General features: G+C 43.2%; 1 protein-coding gene across 1 annotated transcript in view; it reads left to right on the top strand.

Annotated features, from left to right (window-relative positions):
• The first annotated feature begins 885 nt into the window (after positions 1-885).
• LOC140209705 (hyaluronan and proteoglycan link protein 3-like) overlaps positions 886-6,399 on the top strand; it is a 28,846-nt gene continuing 23,332 nt past the window's right edge. Inside the window, exon 1 of the mRNA XM_072278112.1 lies at positions 886-984. The gene's annotated coding sequence lies outside the window, so the exon portion shown is untranslated. The remainder of the gene's footprint in view (positions 985-6,399) is intronic.

Raw genomic sequence — 6,399 nt, 5'->3', positions numbered from 1 at the left:
GGGGCTGTGTTCTTTTTAGGACTGTGTAATTTGCAGTACTGTGTGGGACTGCGTGCTTTACAGGACAGTTTGTGTAATTGCATTCTTTGCAGGACTGTGTGTGAGATTGCCCACTTTCCAGAACTGTGCACTTTGCAAAGTTGCGTGTGGAAATGTGAATGGGGAGTGACTGTTATGTCTGGGATTGTGGAAGTTGGGATCTGTGTTTGGGACCCAGCACTTTGGGAAGCTGTATGGGCTGTTTAACTCCTCACAGCACTCCATCCGAGATAGGGAAGTGGTTGTGAGTTTTGCCTGTGATCCTGTAAATTAGTTGGGCACTCTGATCTATTAAGAACTCAGTGTACGACTGATTAATTCGGGGAGTTCAGCGACCGTGTCTTTTAAAATTACCGACCAGATGTAAAATTAGAAAGCTGAAAAAAACAATAGGGAAGAGAGACAAAAAGAAAGAAAAAATTAATAAACACTTGGGCATAGATTGTAAAATAGAGGGAAGTAGGCAGGCGGTAATAAAAGGTATTTAGCAAGATTCCGATTAATTTAATCCCAGGCACACACACGACCCTCGACGGGAAGGGCAGAGACGTTGCTAAAACATACATAACTTCAATTTCTATTCAACTTTCCTGAAGGCAGTTGGGGGTATGATAGAAGAAGACGGTCCAGGTTGCAACTTTAGTACAAACGAACCCCCTAGAGCAGACGAATTGACGTGAAGGTCTCATCGATAAACATATTGGGTAATCGCAAAAGTGTGACGGCTGGGTCCGGCAAGGGCGAGTATAGGGTCTGCCTTGAAGTCGAAGCGTCATTGGCCCGACTGATGACGTCGAGTTACTATACCCCGCTTTTTTTTTATAAAGTACAGTTATTAGGTTCCAGGATTTATTACAAGCTCTGGGATACAAAGGGACAACATCACTTGCCAAAGAACTGGACTTTGAGCTTGCAAGAAACTTGAAGCAGTAATAGTCCAACGTTGTGAGTACAGGTTTACTGCCATTGCAAATTAGCGCTCTTTCGTTGCACAATGCATTTCAAGTGTGTAGATGTGTAGGTTAAATATAAATGCCAACCGAATATGGTTTATCGAAACAAAAACAACTGTGCAATTTTTTTTTTCGGAGGCTTTTACAACTAGAGTGTGTGAGGAAAAGGGATGTAGATCGATAGTTGGTATGAGGACAGAGCGGAATGGGAGAAACGCAATGTTCGATCAGCACTAGGGTCCACCGTGGTTTTGGACAGATAAATCTGCGATCTCATTGTTTTAAAATGCGCGAACCAGTGGGAAAATTTAAACTTCCAGTGTTTTTTTTGCAAATTCAGAAAACTAAGTTGAAAGTTTCGATTTGTTAATTAAAATTATTAACGGAGTTGTTAATTTGATGGTAATGAGGAATTGCTTGAAAAATGACTTTTCTGATAAATACAAGCTAAAACGAGGAGAGTTTAGGTTTAGTTTGTGTTTGAGTTTAGGTATTTAAACATTTTTTTTACGGGGTAAAATTGTTACGAGCTAAGCCTCATATTGTAGAATAAAAAAACAAAGAGGGCACATGGAGAAAGAATAATCCCTGTTGATAGTCGGTTTGCGGTGCGTCTCAGAGGTCTGTGCGGAAGCGAAGTCCTGAAGTTTCTCAAACTCCAAAACTTTTGGAGGGTTTTTGAAAGAGTAAACTACTGTCTGCGCCGCCCTCTCCTGGCGGCACTGCCGTACTGCAAGTGCGCCGCACACGGCAAGAGATCAACTCATGTTTGGGCTCTGACTTCAGTGAGGATATTGAAACAACACAATTCACATCGAATTTGTACTTCCATGAAAAAAAAACAACTCCTTCCAAATGCATTCAGGAATATGGTTTCAATTGCATTGTGTGTGTGTGTGTGTGTGTGTGTGTGGCGTGAGTTGTAAGATTTTGACGCCTCGTAAACTATTTTCCGCCTGGAAACTTTCCTATAAAGTAACGTTGAGAATCTTTTCACATCAGTGCAGCATCTGTGTTTGGTTAAAACGCGCACACGCTGACAACAACTTGCAATTACTTATCGCCTTTAACGTTGCAAAATATCTCAAGGCATTTTCAGAGCGATTAACAAACACAACTTGACCGAACCAGATGTCAGGGCAAAAGGACAGTCCACATCTGGGAACGATACCATGAGATGATTTTCTACTTTGCGGTAGGTTAGACATTCAAGTGGCGAGGAAAACAAAGATAATCCATTTTGGTGTACAGTGTAAGCAATCATAGGTTTCAACGTGTGGTTATTTACTTATTCCTGAAAAGTTTAAATCAAGTGTATTTGGCGCCGCGGTTATGCTGTGAAGCTAGAGGCAGCCTGTAAGACCACCTCCGGAATCCAGTCGGCGAGCTTCACAGTCGTACGGTGAGTTTCACGGCGTGTAATCCACCCTGATACTCTGCACCGGGACGAGATGTACCCCCAAGAGCTGAGGGCGATAGCGAACCTTCCCGACGAGAAGCCCAGTCCTTTTGGTGGCCTGATCAACATCCGTCCCCCATCCAATACGGCAATTCATTAGCTGCATGTGGGATCTTACTCTGTAGAAATAGTGGCATGTTTCCTGACATCGATCGCTTTACGCTGATTGTTCACCCCATCACCCAGGGCATATCCTCTTCTCATTACTACCATCAGGAACGAGATACAGAAGCCTGAAGACACGCTCAACGATTCAGGAACAGCTCCTATCCCTCTGAATGGACAATGAACCTACGCATAAAAAACTCTTGCTCTCTTTCTGCGCTACATATTTAATTTAAAATGTTATACATATTTCTTATATTATGTATTGCTCTGTACTGCTGCCAAAAACAATTTCACGACATATGTCAGCGATATTAAACTTGATTCTGATAATTACAAGAGGAGGAGAGTTTCAGCAGTATCTCATTGCTCATGAGAAGCGTTGTCGGTATAACTAAAAAGATTATGTTGTTTTCATGTTTATATGTATAAAAACGTGCAAACTTTACACATTTTGTCAGTAAGCTTTTCCTAAGACCCTTGAGGTGTTCTACAATGTTCAAATTCCAGTATTAACGTCAGTGCTTTTTTTTACGTAGAAATCCACTTCCTTTCTGGAGTCACGGGAGACTGCAAATTCTGCAGTCTGAGGCAACAAACAATCTGCTGAAGGGACGGGAGTAGCACTTTGACCTGTAATTTGGGCAATTCCTCTTCCCCGCCCTTCACCCCCCCACCTCCCCGCAGATGCTGCTCAACCCGCCGAGTTCCTCCAGCAGATCGTTTGTTGCTCCATTTCCCTTCTGAATGGCCCTGTGATTGGGATTAGCTGTTGGGAAAGGGTGTGGATTTTATCATTAGGATGACTCATTTTCACGGCCTGCTGACATGAGCCAAACTGGGAAATGGGTCCCAGCGAAGGGTCTGAGCACAAAACGGCGACTGTTCGTTCTTCTCCAGAGATAATACCTGATAGTTCCTCCAGCATTTTGTGTTTTGTTTTTGCTCTGGATTTCCAGCATCTGCTGAATCTCCTGCTCGTGTTGGTGGCTTTGGTGACCTTGGTTTGCCCAAAGGGGCAGGACCCAAGTGTTAATATAAGAAATGGGATGATCTTACCTCCACTTCTAAATTCTAAGTCTTCTTTACTAAAGGGTGGTAAAAAGAAAAATGAGTCTGAAGATCGTATTGCCCTGATCTTATTGAATAGTGGAACAGGCTTAAAGAACAGAATAGTTGATTCTTGCTCCTGCTTCCAATGTTCCTCTTAGGTAAATCTTTTAATTTTGTTTGGATGTGGGCTAGCAAGGTCAGCATTTATCGACCATCCCTAACCGTCTTGGCTGACCTGCTAGAGTTCTGCTCTGCCAGCGGTGCTGGGGAGGGAGTTAGACCCAGCAGTTAGGGACGAACAGTAAGATAGTCCCAAGTTAGGATGGGATAGGTGTGATCTAATGGTAATTCTGTCAAGGACGGTGACCTCGCAATGGGGGTGCCAACATCTGATCTTCACAGACAGCACCAGAGGCTGGTATTGAACCTGCATTGTTGAAGTGATGGGGCACCTATTGCTCTGCCGGGAGCCCCTTCATTCCTTTAACCTAGAGCCCACAGGCAATATAAGTGGAGCTCGTGACCCCTTTAGACACTGAGGTCAAACATTCCCAGCAGATGTTTGCTCCTTGTGCAGACGATTTATGAAGCTCAGGTAATGGATTAAAGATCAACATAACAGTCTCTTATCCTTAAAATTACAGATAAATATTTTCTCAAAAATATAATGGGGGTGTAGGGTAAATAATAAATCATGGCTGGAGTTGTTGCAAAGTGTGTGAACACCATTTATTAGGACTAAAAAATACTTAACAGGTCAGACAGCTGCTGTGGAGAGAGAACAGAGTTAGTATTTTAGGTTGATATCAATCTTTCACTGAGACAGTTCAAAGATTCAAAGTATATTTATTATCAAAGCATGTATGCAGTATACCACTCTAAGATAAGTCTTCCCCACACACAGTCACAAACCAAGAAAAACCATGGAACCTGTTCAAAGAAATACAGTGACCCTCCGACACGCAAAAAACAAATCACACAAATGGCAACAAGAAAGAGTGAGCAAAACCCACAGAATATAAAACACAAAATCAAAAGAGTCCATATTCAGTACAGCTCAGTGTTCGTTATCTGCAGGCCACTCTGATTCTTCAAACTAATCCAAAATAGCAACAGAAAAGGGAACGACCAGGAACCAGAAACACATCATAACGAGAACCCCAGAGTCCGATCCACAAACCGCAGACCCAGAACTTTGGTACCATCCCCAAATGGCATCGAGGGAGTGACTATTTGAATGCAGGGATCTTCCCTGTGAGAGGATGGGAGATAGAGAGAGACTGTCACATGCAGACACGCTCCTACAGCAGCGAGTGAAAGGCTGGTAGACACCGCTGAACACTCGCCTCAATGTTTTCAATCTTCCTTGATGCATTAATTGGTGAGAAATGGAGTTGATCATGGGCTCGCACTCCATCTCTAAGCTTCTTGGTCTCCAGGCCGCTTGCCTCCTGGAATCTTCTCGGAGACAGCAAAGTGCCAGATTCCTTAATATACCATCAAACTGTAGATCGCAATCTCCAACAGTAGCAGAACCACACTTGACAGAATAGGAAGATATAAAAGAAGTGAAAGAAGTAGTTCTGTGGACTATCTGGAGGATGTCGCCTTTGGTAACGTTGTTCGCTGGCGCCACCTTCTTCTGGCAGACCTTAAGCATTAAGTAAAAACCAAAGGCTGCAGATGCTGGAAATTGCAAATAAAAACAGAAGATGCTGGAAACACTCAGCAGGGCAGATATCATTTGTGGAAAGAGAGCGAACATTTTAGGTAAAAAGCCCTTTTCCAGTTTTGCCAAATTTTTATTTTAGACCCAAAACATCAACTATTTATTTCGCTCTACAGATGCTGCCTAATCTTGAGTACATTCTTCTTTTTATGTTTTTATCTCAGATTTCCAGCATCTGCAGTTTTTTGCTTTTCCAATTCTATCAAAAATGTGACCATTGGATGCCAAGGTATGGTGCTGGTGAGAGTGCCTGATTGGTATTTGTCAATGGGTCAAGGTTGTATGTACAAAAGGTGTTGTCCTTTAGTCTGTGCCAGCACTCCTACAGATGACTCAGGCAATGACTGAGTCCAGAGCTCTGAAAACAAGCTCTTCTCCTCGCAGAGATGTCGAACCATCTAAGCTGCCATATCATGCTTGAAAATTCTTGATGGTTCACTCTAGAATTACTCAGATGGCCTCATTCTGCTCCTGTAACTTATGGTCTTATCTTGATTAGTCAGGGCATGAAGGGATACTGGGAGAAAGGAGGAGATTGGGGCTGAGAGGGAAATCGGATCAGCCGTGAAGAAATGATGGAGCACTATTGATGACCCAAATGGTCTAATTCTGCTCCCATATCTTATGGTCTTATGGTCAGATACCCTTCCTTGTCTCTAAGTAACTCCTTAGGCTTGAATCTGCCTTTTTTGGGACACCTGGAGTTTGATACAGTGGAATGGTCTGCAATGTGTAAAATTGCTGCTGTTTAAGCACTGATCTCCAAGTTACCTCATTGTAGAAATACAATGTACTCAGTGCTTTGCTGGGTTGAGTTTAGAAGCATATGATTGAAACACAGGAGACACCAAGTAGCAATGGACAGGCTGCGGCATTGTTTACCCTGGGGTGAAGGAGGATGAGGGGTGACATTGTAGGGCGGCACGCTAGCGTAGCGGTCAGCGTAATGCTTTACAGTGCGTGAGCTGTAAGATTGCGGTTCAATTGCCACCACTGTCTCTAAGCAATTTGTACATTCTCCCCACGTCCGGGCACTCCCACGTTCCAAAGATGTGCATGTT

The sequence above is a fragment of the Mobula birostris genome, chromosome 14 (assembly GCF_030028105.1).
Source record: "Mobula birostris isolate sMobBir1 chromosome 14, sMobBir1.hap1, whole genome shotgun sequence".
Taxonomy (NCBI): domain Eukaryota; kingdom Metazoa; phylum Chordata; class Chondrichthyes; order Myliobatiformes; family Myliobatidae; genus Mobula; species Mobula birostris.
The sequence above is the reverse complement of the archived record's forward strand: the minus strand, read 5'-3'. Positions and strand labels throughout refer to the sequence as shown.